Source organism: Phallusia mammillata, chromosome 1 (genome assembly GCF_965637545.1).
Source record: "Phallusia mammillata chromosome 1, kaPhaMamm4.hap1.1, whole genome shotgun sequence".
NCBI lineage: Eukaryota > Metazoa > Chordata > Ascidiacea > Phlebobranchia > Ascidiidae > Phallusia > Phallusia mammillata.
Genome location: NC_137252.1, coordinates 29,733,257 through 29,750,059, shown reverse-complemented (window position 1 = coordinate 29,750,059; position 16,803 = coordinate 29,733,257). Strand labels below are relative to the sequence as shown.

Sequence of the window (16,803 nt, the reverse complement as noted above, 5' to 3'; positions counted from 1 at the left end):
AAATGGATTAAGCCAAAGCTGTTATCTACGTTTTAAATGTTATAATTTGCCGCTGGTTTAGGTGACCAACGTACGAAATCCCTATTTAAAAATCAGTGAACATTATTACCAGTTATGCAAGACATTATTTTAGCATACCATGCTTCAAATACCAATCTGGTTAAAGCCTGATAAAAGGTGTTTTGGCGTCGTGAGAAATTACTCGATAGTATGGAACAACGAAGATAAATTTGGATACCCGTTGCAACAAAGAGAACCAATAAAAAGACGACGTACTGTAAAATTGTGACAATAATGTATTCCGTGAGAGCTAGCAAACAGTCGACTCCTAAAATCAACATAATTTCCTCATAAAATTACCGTAAGAAAACAGGTTCCAGATTCTAAGCATTTTGTTTTGAGACATAAAGGTGATAAACATGAAAAAACAAAACTTTTTTCTTTAAGTCCAAGAAAAGGGTCGAATCACTTGCTTCATATTTGTAAAGTAATGTTTAAAATTCTCTTTCGTAGTTTTAAAAAGTGGTACGTGATTCAAAAATTTACTTTGATGGTAGTAACGGTAAAATTTTAATGAATTCTACATTGCAACCAAAAACTATTCGAAGCGTGCAAAGCAAATAAGACCAGTAAAATTGTCCTCAAAAACAAAGCTAACCACTTCCAAAATATACAAAAAATATTTAAGTAAAGGTGAAGTACGGCGTCTTTCACCAACGAAAATCCCCTAATCTATTTCGACTTTAGAGTAGTATTGCTTTGTTTGGTGATTTTATTCACATATAGCCAAAATAATTCAGTTATTAACCCTTATCACACAGCAACAATCTGAATCAACACGAATGCTACGCAGTCAAGTGACAACAACTTTAAACGTATCTACGTTGAATCCAGAAGTTTTCAATGACTTCGGTTTCAAGATACAATAAAACGCTTAATGATCTTGTTGGAACGAAACGTGCAGGGTTTAACAAGTGCTTGACAAGCAGATCAAATACTTAATCTCTGCAAACGCCATGTGAGCCGCACATTAGACCAGTCAAGGCCACACACGAGGATTCTTGCCGTTTCGAGTACCTTGCCATATGTTACACGTGCATACTTCGCTTTTGAAAGGTAAACGATTTTTCGGACTTGGTTTTTTGTTCGTACAGTTCGAAGAAAAGCGATTTGGGTCAACTCGACCAAGTTTAAATAGGATTAACACCCTCAAAACGTAAGTACCAATAGATATAGGTAAGTTAAATTAAAGATTAGGATTAAGTCGTACACACATCGATTTGTAAGCAGGAGTTAGTACTTTGACTTGTGGCAGGCGGTTGCGACAAAGCGCGTATTACCTCTCTTAACCCGCTGTTAATGAAAAATCTTGTCTTACTTATTTTAAGGACTTCGCAAACTACCTAACTGTTGTATATGTTGTACTAGCTCGTGTTACGGCCTCCACTTGACCTTCAGTTATTTGCATGGAAGACTCGATGGCACAAACTCATAGATCGGTGCGCTAGAAACAACAGCTTTCGCCACACTTAACTTGGTAACGTTTGCAGAAATAATAAAAAACTGGCATCAAAAATCGCCGTAAAATGGCGGGGCTTTAATTAGACTTTATCAGTAGTAACTGCTGTTTCTTAAACTCTACTTGGCAATTGGTTTGGTTACTAACGTTTGTGTACAATGCTGCTAACGACTGGAAAGCGCTTCCGAGTTTTTGCCAATCAAAATATTAGCTAATCTCAGGGTTTCGGACTAAGATGCTTTGTAAAATGTCATATAACCAGGTAAATCAACGTCAATTAATATTTCATTAAACTCTTTGAAACACTCACCAATAAATCGTATGCAAAAAAATTTTGCGACAAAATTACCGCAAATTAAACAAATATGCCTAAACATAGTACACAAAACGCCTGCACTGAGCAACATAATAAACATAACGCCGTCACCACTATAGTTTCGCATAAACCTAGACTGCACTATCCTCGTATACGAGGCACGTTATTTTTAAACGCTGATATTTTTAAAAGTCCTGCGAGCGTCTGCAAGCCCTCCAGGGTTTGGTGAAAAATGCATCCAACACATTCTGAACATGTTGCCTGAAGGCCACAGTAAACAGAAAGCTACATTCTGAACATTAAAAAGAGAATATTTTTACGCAAGAGCCAAAAACCGCGATGAATAAGGCGTATTGTTTAGTAGCGCAATATTTTTAAAAAACGTTTTTGTTTTACCACATAGAAATCCCTTCGGATTATTTTTAGGCCTGCTTATCTATCAACGGCGCCCGTCTTGTTTCTGACAGAGGTAGAAAGCAAGTTGTCTTATACTCACTTGTAATGGTATTTTCTAATGCTCACAATACTCATTATTACAGTGCAACTTAAAATCATTTTTTCACGCAAAATGAGAAAAGTACAACTTGAAACTTGAAAAGTTCCAGCAAGGGTTACCCGCAAAAATGCGACCCCACAAAAAATCCTCAAACAATTTTTCTTGTTGCAAGTCGTGTCAACTAGTAACATTCAAACATGCCTCGAAGCTTCTATTCCTGTATCGATTTCATGAAAACGTCAGATCGTCGATTTTGGCAGCGCGCTACACGGTAAATGCGCGTTTTATGTACAGGGCAACGTCGCAACGGCAATTTGTGGTTAATCGTTGTTTGCTGGTAGCCTTCAAATCGTGTTTGCGTAACAGAGCAATTCGCCTATTTCGATCGTACATAGCCCTAATTTTTTTACGTATACGAAATGTATGGAACCCCACATTTTGCACAGACATAACTTTTGATCTTGCATTATTTACGACCACAATTATAGCATTAAAAGTGCCAATGTTTCATCTATGCCTCTATTCTGGTCTGAATATTGAAATAGTCAAACCGTCTATACTATAAACCCCATGAAATGTGATACCATCACGTTCTTCTGCAACTATAGTACAGCAATACCAAGCTTATAATACTAAAGCAAACTAAGACAATAAACGCTAAGCTTATAGGTAACTGATACTTTACCTCTTTTTGTACAAACGCCTTTCCCTTATTTTCAACGTCATGTGTTCCATAATTCTGAATTAATGGATTGTAACTAATCCCATTGGCAATTGAGCGCTAGCGTAGGCTACGTTCGATTTTGTGGACTTGCGTGGTTTAAACAGCTTAAGAACCAACATTACAACTAAACGAACTTGACACAAGCTTCAGGAGTAAATATAACCAATCAACCTATACCTATTATGCGGAATTACTGTGTTAAAGGAACTGGTAAAATTGTAAACGTTAAAAAAAGGAGTTAAACCTTCGATTTAACGGTAATGATCGTGTATATTTTTTAGATTGTTGGTAACGGCAGCAAGGAATTATGAATCTTTGGTAAACTAAGATCTACCTTTTGCATGGTGTTTCAAACTCAAAGCAAATCCATAATATCACAAAACAAACAAAAAGTTAAAAGCAAACTAAAGTTTTAGAAAACAACTGCTTGATATCTATATGTTTTGTCTCAACGCTATTCCACTGTCACTGCTTATTGGCGTTGGTAAAACAGTTTGATTAATCAATTCAAGCACAATCGACAACACGTTGCTTATATTGCCTTTTTTCAGTAAACGCTATCGTTTTTCATTGCTCTGCCAACATGGCGTGTAAAACACTTGTAACCGTCCCATATTCACCAACACAAATATATGACATCTATGCTACGCAAAACAAACAAAAAATAAAAATTAACGAAGCTTGTTCTGAAATATTAACCGGGATTTTAAGAGAAACAAAAAAAGGCACATTTGTTTCAAACCTAAAAGTAGTGGTAATACTAAATACTTTCAACAAAACTAAAATCGCCCAGCTCGTTGCTTAGTGGATGAAGACTATGAAACTTATGGTTATTGATTTAAGTTTATGAAAAACATTTAAGTCATTCATCCTTAAGATTTTAGGATAAATATATTTCGCATTTACAGAATCATCGGTATCCTAAAAACGAAGTAGGGAAAAAAGAAATGCCTCGATAGCCTACAACAACCTAATTTGTAACCATACTATGCGTCAGCTGAGCAAACGCGACAAGAAAGTCAACCGCAAGTTATGTTTCAATATATCAGGTGACACAAATTCGTTTTATCGCCGTTAGGGATCGAATTTGCCCTATAAGCAAAACAACGCCGCTGTGTGGCCGAAAGCAGAATCATTTTATCAAGCCGGACCCTCAGTAGTATAGTATTGATTTACAAATCCGCACGCATTACTTGAAGCGGGGTTCGCAACGCGCTTGATCTAGTCGACCGTGAAATTTCAAAACTAAAACTTGTTTTATTGAACAATAGCAGAAAAATTCGTTTTCAACAAAAGCGGTTTTAGCTGCACCAATCAGGTAAAGTTCCTACTCAACAGTTACCTAACAAATTTCATGTTTACGCTTTTACTGTCAAAAGGACGTTTTAAGTCTTTACAATGCCAGTAAGAGCCAAAAATGAAGAGGTAGTTGCTTCTTATGGGGAATTTGTGTTTGACAGTCAAAATGCACATTTAATTCTGTCTGGTGGCTAAGGTTTAGGATATACAATAACGTTACCCTGACTGCAAAGATTCATACGCAATTCGATAAGATACTGTATAGACATGTGCGGCGCTACACTATATATCAAGCGGTACATTGGCTTTGGCCAATTGCTTTTTTAACACTCCTTTCTTCATTTCCGCATAGTAAAAGCTTAGAAAAGCAATTCATGGTTTTGAAGGTCCTGACAAGAAGCAGACCTGCTAAGCTAAATAAGTTCCTGAAATAACTTCATATTTGTTATTGATATAGCCTGCTTGCCAAATTTAATCACCGTAGTAACCTGAGTCGGCATACCTGCACCCATCTAGGTGACGACCAAGTAAGAGATTGTTTGGGTTCAAAACGCTCCAGTGAATTAAGACTTTCCGCAAATATAACTGAGCCAGTGAAAGCTTCGCAACGTCGACAAACAATGGAAACACTCGACTATATTGGGTAGTTGTGCAAGTACATGGAGGTTTAAGAGGCTTACATTCATCATGACATAAATCGTATCAGTTCTGCAATCGTACGAATGACTGGACAATTGACGATAATACCACATATTCCTACATGTTAAAGTCGAACTACTTTGCAAAAGGAAGGGCTTATCAGTTATCACTATTCAACGGCAAGTAGCCGAAACTTCAGGAAAACGCTTGGACCAAAAATATCCGATTGTAAAAATAAAGCTAAAGTGACCGTATCTGGCCCAATTCTCCCCAAAATCTGCAAGAAATCATAGCCAAGACCGCATATAGAGTTGAAGCAATTTGTTTTTGCAACACTTTTGACAATTTTCGCAATGTCGTTATGTGTGTGTTTTGGTGCCAGTTTGAACTCGTTATGGAACTCGTATAGTGTACTCAAAGAAAATGCGATTTTTTCTGTCGTTTATGGTGAATAAACGTGAAATGTTAAAAAAAACGCATTCTAGGTTGAATTTAGGTAACTGGGGTTAAATCCTCTTATGGTTGTTTTCGAAACGCCGCAAAAATCCAGATCTCGCCATACAGTTGATAGAGCAGAGATGGCTCTCCCACAAGGAAGATAAGCATTGAAATAAGTTGGACAAAAACATCTATATTTGTGAAAAAAGGAAAAATGCGGCTTGAAACTAAACGCGGGTATTTTGTTTAAAACTGAAGTTGGTGTGGGACTCTATTTCCAACATTGTGGCTTTGCGGTGTAGCTGTAAAAACATGACTGGCAACAACGGGTTTAGATTTCATTTCGCTAAATACTTTTATAACAATATTACTAAATAAGGAAGAAAAAAACGTTCACAAAAATACGCTAGTGTGGTTGCATGACTGCTGTTGATTGCAAACAAAAGCAATATAGGCAATCAGGGTTAAATTGTCTATAAATTAGGCTTTTTGTCTTACAATGTGCAGTAAAATCTGTTTTTACTGGCTAACTGTATTTTCATTGACAAGCCCATTAAACGCGAAACTTATTTTTCGTGGTTTAACCGCACGAAGTGTCAGTTCTGGAAGTTCCTTGAATCGGCGCAGCTAAACAAACGGCCGTTGAACGAACACAAAAGCGTGGAAAACCTAAACCGATTAACATGCCCTCTAAAACTTCCACCAATGCACCAACTATTGTACTACATATAGTAGGACACTATACACGCGGTTTTTATCAGGTTCAAATTGGGATTTAATAAAAAAAATAGGCATAAAACAAAAAGCTATTAGGTCAGTGTTTTGTGCCACGAGCGTGCCTCAAAATATTTAAGCAGCTTCTTGTTTAAGGACTTGTGGCAACGTTAAATGAAAACGGACAACGTTGCAACCGTTTTGATCAAATGTTACTAAAAGCAGTCTAATCCACCGCCACCACATTACACATGTAAATGAATTTGTTTGTCACGAATAAAAGGTTTGTTTATTAATTTTTTTAATGTGGTGCAAGCTTACATAGGCTGCGTAGGGAACACTACAGGTTTAGGTTATGTTACAAAAAAAGTGAATGAAGCAGTTTGTTTAACTTTGTTTCCTTTTAAGTTACTTACATCTAAAAGCTCTCCACCCTGGTGACAACTTACGCACATCGATAGCAGCAAGTCATCAATATGCAATTACCAACGCAGTTTTCCACAACTGAGTCGTACTTGGTCGAAAGTGTCTCGATTAAAAACGAATCGCTACTTTGTCTACGTTGTCGGTTACCATTTTGCGAAAATATGTCTTCATTGGGATTTTAAGCATTCAAAATCTAATGTCTTCATTTGGGATTTTAGGCATTCCCTTCATAGCAACTACATGCATTCTAACGATTTTCTGGGTATTTCTAACCCTAATCATGAATGAATGCACAGCCCTAATTAAACGTTTAAAATGCATAGCCACTGCAAATACACAATCTATACTTCAAAGTTACCATTTCATATCACTATCTAAACAACATCCTTCAAGGATGTTTTCCCTCAGTAACTGTAGTCACAAGTACCGACTTCCGAAACAAGACAGTTAAAACAACTCTGTCAGTCACCAAATGTTATCATCCACCCCTCACCGGCAAACCAACCTAGGTTCGTACGTTTAAGCGTTTCAACCTTTATACCAACAGCCTTCTTCGTTTACTGAAAGTCCTATTTTGTCGCAACGGGAAAGCGCAACTTTTCAACGTGAAACGCAATCCCTGTTGGGAAAGGACGCTAAATGACCCTATACTCTGCTGTAATAAAGATGGGTCGCTTGCTACTTATTGAAATGCAGCAAGCACACCGAAACATGCTGGGTGAAATTAAATCAATAGTCGAACATTTTTAATCCAACAGGCGAATTCAACGTACACTGTTCAACATATTGACGCTGACATTTTTGCAAAAGGTAAAGAAGAGTAAAGCTATTTTTATGTTATGTTCATTTGCAGCAAGGAAAAATACATTATTTAGACATTTGTAGGAAATCATTTGGGAAATGATTGTGTATCGTGGCCTCGTGCACACGTAAGCCAAAGCTTGGACGACAAACTTAAGCACAGCGATTGACGTAAATCGAATGGCGTCCCATGGGGGTGTGAATTACCAGTCGCTGGTGGTAGTCAATTAAAACACTTTATTGTTCAATTTTGTTTTGACGTCTGGGCAATTGTTTCCTAATGTGATGGGTCTAAAAAGGTTTATTGAAAACCGTTTTCTCAACAAGCTTGCTTGGAGAAAGGTTGCAGCTTTTTGTAGCCTACAGATGTTTCTGGAATTTTCCTTGTTATTAGCTTACGCTTACGAACGTAAGAATGCAATTACAGACGCGCGAATTCTTATTTCGAGTCACAATAGATGTCCCATAGCATCGGATATTTTATACCAAAACTATTCGTTTGCCAGGCGAAAAATCATGCCGGCATTTGCTATAAAATATGCATTGTTTTTTTTAAGAGGTTAAAAATTGTGGCAAGCATATCAGGCGGAAAATTTTCAAATGGATTTAAAGCAAACAATAACATCATATCAGATTGTTTGAGATATATATTGTAACATCCAACAATATATCAATTTTTAGTCAAAAATGCTGACCCAAAATAGTTTGAAAATATTCCTTGTGTAGAATATTCCGAAATATTGTTTTCCTTTATGTGTCATTCCTTAAGTAAATGATAAGAAGAATATTGATTAACAAGAACGAAAACAGGGCCTAATAAATATTTGAAATTACGTGTCTTAGAGTAAGTTAAATGTTGTTTTATTTACAGCAAAACTTAGTAGCAAGACATCAGCGTGGACTGTATAGAATAAAAAACGACATGTCGTAACTTCGGAGTGCAATTTCACTTGTCAACATAGCAATTTCCAGTGCTCTAGGTCCCAGTTGTCGCGATAAACCTACTCCAAATGCCCAGAAAAGCAACATGAAGTGACACGTCCCACAAGCGTCATTGCGGTAAAAACCCATGAGGCCTCGCCTTAGTGTAAGTTCTGCATACACTTTGATGCCTAACACGGTAAGCAAATGGATACATGCGCAACAACCACCAAGAGCAAAGCCTGCTACAGCACTAGATTAACCACAAACCCGACCCTACGTTAACACTGGATACGTTCCCACAGATATGATAAGCTCTTACACAAACAATGGTTTTCTGGTCAAAATACGATCCATTGTATTGTCGAAGGTTGGGGTCATGTTTCATAATCTACACAAGTAGTCTCGGCTACATAGTTTACAAGGTTCCGTTCCGAGCGCAACTCGATTTTGTGAACAGCAGAGCGAGGCTAGAAGAGACTAAAATCCACTCACTACCATCCAACTTTGACAACAAAACAAAGTCAATACTTGGGAGTGAAACATTTTTAATTTTGTAAACTTTAGGAACAATTACTCTCAGGAATGTTGTGTAATAATCAGTGCAGCGACAGACGCTCACGCTTTCTTAGGAGTGACATCCTCTCCTAATTAGGGCTGTCCTTTCATACAAAGGTTCCCACGAAAGCGATGCTCGTCGGAAACAGAGAGAACGCGTAATATTATCCTCCAGTCTGCGTTGATTAACTGACCAGCTACTGTATATTGTGCGTGACTTAAACAAACCGAATATACAATGTCCCAACAAAACACTGTACTTCTGAATTTCAGTCTCGCCAATGCTACAGCTGCAGTTTGTTTGAGTAAAACATATTTAGCATGTGTAATCAAATTTAAATACGGAATCTTACGAAACAAAAGGTGCACGCAATCTAACTGATAGGATACACAGTAAACACAGTGAAAATACTCTTTCAAATACTTACAACCGTTTTCTCAGCTATTTTGACAAACAAGGGGTCAAATGTCACAAACCGACTACATAACGCGGTCACAGCTGCGGTAAATTCTACAGGGAAACAAATCAAACTCTACAGCTATCCTACCTAAGTAGAGGCGTACAGAAAAATAATCCCACAACCACCTCATTTAGACATCTAATAATTGATCGTTGTGTTTGAAAAAGAGTAACCTCAAGGTTAAAAAAAGGAATTTGACCTTGAAAATATCAAGGTTTTAAATATTCCGCATGATTCAAGGTTAAGATGTCGCTTTGAACAGCAAGCATCAATAATTTACCAACAAGTATTGGCTAAAATCTGGCGACTGACTCATTGATAAATTTCTACCTGTCAAGTGATTACATGGTATTTAACTCTGATAACCTCGATACGAATTTAACACGCATTTATTGTAAAAATCAAAGAAAGTATCATAAAAATCTTGTGCTTTATTACCACAATGGCAAAGGCAACAGCAACTATCAACATTTCATAACTTTGCAGCTGTTACGCACACTGTTAATACCGTATGATTATTTTTCGGTAGATTTAATCATTTGTCTTTCTAATCTTCCCTAAATGCAACTTTATACAAAAATCAGTAGCAAACATAATTAAGAAGTAAGTCTCGAACTTAGTACAAACTTCGACGAGACAGTCATGCAATTAAATGGACCAAGTGAGTTGACTGATCCAGATCAAACGCAAACTACCATAAATCAACTCAAACCAATGTCATTTACCTTGGGACTTCGACTGCATCACGCAAACACATGTCTATGAGGTTACATAACTGAGACTTTCTTGCGTACATCATCTGTTTCTAAATTAAAACACCCTTTCCTTGCCTCAATTTTGGTAAAGGGTATAACTCTGAATGAAAATCAATACTGTTAAAAACTGTTTTAAAAGAGTTAATTTACAACATAGCGAAGCCCAATTAGGCTGACTTATCAAGCTGGTCAATGCAATCTACATTATTCACGAAACCTGGTCTAGAACAGCAAAAACAAATTACGATTGTGTGTTTTTTTGCTAAATAGGACTTAACACACTCGAGGACCATTCTTCTTTGCTGTTGGTAATCGTGACATCAAGCCACTAATCAAGACTCAAATTGTGCCTGCTATTCCTAGGGGACCTCTACTGAAGGCGACACGAGACGCAAAGAGAAACGCAAGCCTTCACTGTAGAGTTGCTGGCAGAGACTGGTGCTGCTGTGCAGGACAGGTAATTTAATTTTGCTTGTAAGAAACAGGAGCGCTGCCCGCTGCCAGCGTGTTTGTTATGTCACAAGGGTGCATTGTGAGAGTTAAACTACATCCATGAATTGGGATCTATTCATTCCACGTATGGACTGTACTACTGAAGTATTTCATAATAAAGATCTGTTTGGGGTAAAAAGAAAAATAAATAATCATATGAAACAGAGATGGTTTTGTCAAAAAAAAAACGCAAAGCAAAACATTTTGGTTGTTGCCCATCTTTGTATTAAAAACCTTTTTTGTGGTTGCTGTTGTAATAACGCACTAGATATGAAAGATCGACGTTTTTTAATAATAAATATTGTCCCAAATTTATTCTCATTTTTCCCAAGTCCTTTCTTTCACACTTAACGCTTCAAGAGTACGGAAAGGTCGTCTGTCTCGGCCGAATCGTTGCAAAATAAACTTTACTTATATCACACCCAACTTGATGTGTGGGCTGACCCCAAACTCCTCTCGCCTTTGTCCGATTCAACACCATTTCCGGCTAGGGCGAGCACAATTGGAGATAAAGAGCTTTTAATCAATTTGAGCTGGCCAGATAGCTAGTTCACTATCGTTCTGCGTAAAATTGCCAATCCTACATCGCTATCGATTGACCACGCCTTCGCAACGCCCCTTTTGGCTGGGGTCTTGGCCTTTGTGCTTGTAGATGCATACACGAGTTTTCAAGCCTAAAGTGGCTTTCCAAAATATAGCCCAGTCAACCGTGTTGTAGTTTTTTTAAAATTAACCAAAATTTGTTTTTGCGGGTAATAAAAAGCACATCTGTGCACATATAAGCTTGTAAAAGTTATTTTGCAATTGTAAGCAATGTATTAGGCGCCCTTTTAGCTGATCCTATAGCAGGTGTATTATTTAAAGATAAGCAATTAAGTAAACCAAAAACGAAAGCGACATTGTTGATCATAAAGCGGAATAAAAGTAAGGAGATACTATTGTATTAATGCAATGCTAACTAAAAGCACGCAATCTGTTGTAATGTTTGTCCCATTTAGCACGTAAAAATCACCACAATAATGATAAAATGATGTCGTGCCAATCAGATATGGGGCAATTCGTATTCGTCATTCGTATTCGAATGCATTCGAATACAGATTTTGGCACCTTCGTGCTGTATTCGAATGATTTTTGCTTTCGTTCGATGATGCATGAATACAATTCGAATAGTTGATGTCATCTTTTGAACCAACAATTCATAAATACAAACGCTTGAGTAAATTTATTCGAATGCAATTCGAATTGTTGTAGGTTTTTGCCAACCTAAGAATTTGCAAATTCGAATTCACGATATTTTTTACGAATACAATTCGAATTGTTGTCGGCCTTTGACAAGGTAACAATTCGTAAAATCGAATACATGACTACATTTGTACGAATACATTTCGAATTGTTGTCAGCCTGTGGTTAAGTAACAATTTGCAAAATCGAATACATGACTACTATTTTACGAATACAATTCGAATTGTTGTCAGCCTTTAACAACGTAAGATACGTAAATTCGAATACATGACTACATTTTTACGAATACAATTCGAATTGTCGATTACCTCCAGACTAGGAGTAGTCGAGAATATTTTGCTACATACCAAATAGATTCGAATACAATTAAAATTGGCAGTGAATGTGACCTGTTTTGACAAGTTTTTGTTAATGTTACGAAACAATGACACATTGAAGTTTAATTGTGACGTTACATAAATGGAATTGTGTTACAAAGCTTGCAACATTGGGTTGTTCTCAGCACATGACAGGTGTAGCGTGTTCATGAAGCAAACATCACATGTAAATTTGGTGAAATTTATATAACGGAGACTTAAATCAGTCAAGCTATAATCTGGCAAAAAAGCTCGTTGGTTTACATTTTTACCAATAAATTTGCAATTCATAAACCTATGTTACTTTTTGATAGAATACCTTCTAAGTTTCGGGGCGCTTTTATTTCTTTTATTTTCCGCAACTACAAATATCCGAATCGGTGCATTCGAATTGTTTGCTTTTTACAACAACTGAACAATTCGTGAATACAAATAACTAGAACTATTAATTCGAATGCCATTCTAATTGCACACATCTCACAAAGGACGAAGTATTCATGAATACGAATACACGCTTGGGGTTTATTCGAATAGTATTCGAATTACACGTTGTTGTTTTTTGGTCAACTATTCATGAATCCTAATACTTGACACGTTTTATTCGAATACAATTCGAATTGCTTCCACCTTAACATTACGAAACAATTCGTGAATACGAATATTTGACTCGCATTATTCGAATACAATTCGAATTGCCGAACTTCAAAAAGTGCGTAGAATTCATGAATACGAATACATGCCTTGGTTTATTCGAATAGTATTCGAATTACTTGTCATTGTAGTTTGGTCAACAATTCATGAATACAAATACTTGACTCGTTTTATTCGAATACCATTCGAATTGCTGTCACTCAAAAATTACCAAAGTATTCATGAATTCGAATACAGTCATGCGAGTATTCGTAAAGTATTCGAATACAGGACGCCTGTATTCGACCCCATGTCTGGTGCCAATGCAATAACGAAAACGTGTTGAATTTTTAACGTAACTCAACACCGCCTCCCGCGAACAAAAGTGATACCGGGTCGAGTGAAACTTAAAGTGCGGTTTGTAGAAAAAAAATGTTATGATTGCATAAAAAACATCGGAGAGACAAATCAATGTACAGACGATTTTTCATTATGGCTTACTTAATTTAGGCATTACAAGAGAGTTACTTAAGAAAGGAAAAAAATTAACAATATTCCGTTTTCGTGAAAAGAGGTAGAAGCTCGTAGGAGTGCCAAGGCCTGCTCACAAGACGACAACATTCACAAAGTAAGCCGAAGATATATATAGTTGCAAAGGCGTGCAGGCCACGGTAGGGTGAACCGCAATTTAGTGTGTCGACAGAGACGGGCCTCGCTATGCACAAGAGTGATTAATTACCCTTGATAGTGTGCGGCAAAAAAATTGCAAATTCATGCCATAGTAATCCCTTGCTGTCTCTGTGAGCAGATTGGCAGGAAAGGCTAATATCAAGTATTTTATGTCACAATGACGTTAACGTATTTTTATAGCCTTAAAGGTCGTTTGAAGCTTGAAAAAGGCAGATTGTCAAAGCAAAGATTTAAACAAGTCAAATGAAATCTGTGAAACTGCAATCTTTTCATCGAATCAATTTTGTATTTTTTCTCGCAACGATTTGTTTTTGGTGTTTACCGGTAACACGTTTTCAGGACAAACTTAACTCTGCGTATTTGACGACAGACACAAAAGTCCAAAAATATCCATTCAATTCAGAAAAGATCCTATTTGAATAAGAAACTGACGATGCCTAATTATTAAGGCGAAATATATATTTCTGTTATTAAAAGAAACCATTTATGCTTTTTATCTTTTTTTATGAAACAGTCCAATATTATACTGATCAGAAGCAAGAATCTTTCTTTTATACATTTTATTGTCTGTGGGAGATTCGTTAAATAACAAAACTTTTCAGCAATTCAGAAAAGGTAATTAATTCTTTTTTTACATTTTACACTAGAACTCAGTTTTTATCAAATAAAAAGGTTATGTTAAACAAATCAAATGGTGGAAGTACTATCGTATAGCAATCATTTCCAAACTTATCGTTTTCGTCTTCCCCAAAACAACCGTACTAAACCAAAATAAAAGCTTAGCGCACTATGGTAGGTATATCAGAAATAAAATTGACAACGTACTTTTTCAAAACTTGTGAGCTAAATACAAGTTTTTTGTAAAAATTAAAAATCAGCGAAGTGTCAAATCCAACCAACCGGACTAAATAATACAACAGTTACTGAACTCAGTTACTGAAATTAAAAGTTGCCTAGATTGCAAAATTCAGTTTGAGCGCCGCCTATAGTGTTAATGAAGTACCTATAGTTTTCGTTTATGTTATGGTCAAATCCAGCCACTTACCTATTTAAACTTGTTTCAAGTGCACCTTTGATTCCGCAATATATCTTCAAGATTTGCTGTTTGATAGCTGTGGTTGATTTGTTGCTTGTAAGTTCAGTAACAATCGATCCTATTGCATTTATGATAAACCTTCAAGATCGTAATTACAGTGATATGTCATGTGACAAATATACAGATACAAAATCGTTAAACCAAATCAAATCGATAAATCTTTAATGAGAAAAACCAATGCCCCATCGCACAGACCAAGTTTCATATTTAAACATTTTCTGGTTTGCAGAAAAAGAACTAAATGTCTTTGATCTCCGCTTTTAAATCTACTGTTATTTTAACTTGGTCTTTATTTGCGTGGGGTCTTACAACAGTGGCATTTTAGCTTACGAAATGCCATCCAAGTTACCGTCCTCAATTATATGCATGAGCAACAAACCATATGCATAAGCAATTTTGTTGTTTTTTAACTGTACTGTTTCATCACTAGTTGTTTAACATTGTTTAGCATTACGTTGTACTCTTCCACAAATACAACGGTGTCTTTCACCAATGGTAAACCAACCCAACCTCACTACTTGAGCAGAAGCCTTAAGAAACGTTTTTCCCTAGTCGGACAAAGCACTAATCAAGTATTCTTTTATACAAGATGAAGCATTCATATTTTAAGCGTTGAGCATTATTAAATGGCAGTTGAACAGGTCGAACAATTACTGAACCAATTACCCATTCAACTTCACTAATCTGTGTTTCATAGCTATCGGTCTCCAAGTACTGCTTCCAATTATCTTAACTGATTTACCGTTAAAACATGCCTCATGAAAATGTACATCTACATATTCCTTAGTTTATCGTGCACTGTACTACTCCCATGAAGTGGTATTCACCCTTATGAAGCGACCTGTATTAGGACGCCGGAACGTCGGAATAAAAATACAATTGCCAAAAAAGCTCTAAATTTGATATGCTGACTGGCAGCACCAGGTTGCAGTACATCTACATAGGCTGGTTTTACTTACAAAACCCCCCTACGAAGGGACTCGACACCTTGTCGTTGGTGTAGGGGCTTACAATCACTAAGATCGAGTCCGACCCGGTACCCAAACGGCAATCCGCCATCCTGGGTACACGTCTCTGAACAACTACCTTACTTACTATGATGCTTTACAAAACAATGACATGAATGCGATACAGCATTCAGCGACTGGTTTCAAAATATATCCGATCACATCTAAGTTTTGGAGACGTGGAAATCATACGACAATATATACTTACAAAACCTCCTTTACCAGCATTATACAAGGCGTTTAATAGCTAAGTGAAAAAGTAACCAAGAGTAAAACAGAACGTTTTAAATTGATTTCCACAAAAATTACTTTAGAACCATGACTGAACTCAGAGGCCAACTTCACCATTTTAAATTCTAATTCTGCTTATCAAAGATTTCATTTACACAGTGTACACTCAATATACTGTCTGTTTTACATAATTCTGCTCTTTGTCAGTGCTTAAATGCCTCCCGACGCAACGCCCAGCAGAAACAACTTCATAACTGGTGATCGCCAGACAATAAAAACGCAAAAGAAAAACATTCGCACCAGGCAGAATTCCTTCTTCACTGCAGCCGCTGCCAAGCATAATCTACACTTGCCCATTATGACGCAACAAGTCGCGTTCCAAACTGGATGGTTGTTGATTTTCAAACTCAATTCCTTATCGCCCACAGTACTGCCTTATGAGTGGGACTAATCAAGCTAATCAGCAAGGACGGCGTTGTCGTTGCAGTAGATAACAACTTCGGATTCGTTTGCTTTCAAGGAAGTGGAGCTCGGGTTCTTGTCAAGTTTCGCTAAATTGTTTAAGTTGGGCGCAGAAAGTCGCAAAAAGCAATAAATACATGCTGTCAGATTGACTATTTCGTATTATATTCTTAAACATACATCAAAGGGATTTTCCTTTTTTGTGATTGAAGATCGCATATTATATTAATGTGATTTAGTGTGTGGTGTGTTTTGTTGATAGAACCTTGTCCTTAACTTGAATCACACGAATTTTGACCGGACGCATTGAATGCATGATATGTGGTATCCTTTAATAATTCACGATGTGCTTGGATAAAACTACTATATAGTGGCAATTACATACCGTTGAATCACTTGACAAAGGTATGGCTGGGGTGAACACAAAACCATGCTCAAACGCAATTAATGGATTATTTATGCATTGCTGCACGTGGTGAATTCAGGAAATACAGGATTGCGCGGTCTTGTGCATTTGCTGTTTTAAAAAC

At 36.8% G+C, this 16,803-nt stretch overlaps 1 protein-coding gene across 1 annotated transcript in view; it reads right to left on the bottom strand.

Annotated features, from left to right (window-relative positions):
• Nucleotides 1–14,648, bottom strand: part of LOC145217133 (sodium channel protein type 1 subunit alpha-like) — a 69,436-nt gene extending 54,788 nt beyond the window's left edge. The window contains exon 1 of the mRNA XM_080084552.1: nt 14,523–14,648. The gene's annotated coding sequence lies outside the window, so the exon portion shown is untranslated. The remainder of the gene's footprint in view (nt 1–14,522) is intronic.
• Nucleotides 14,649–16,803: the final 2,155 nt, after the last annotated feature.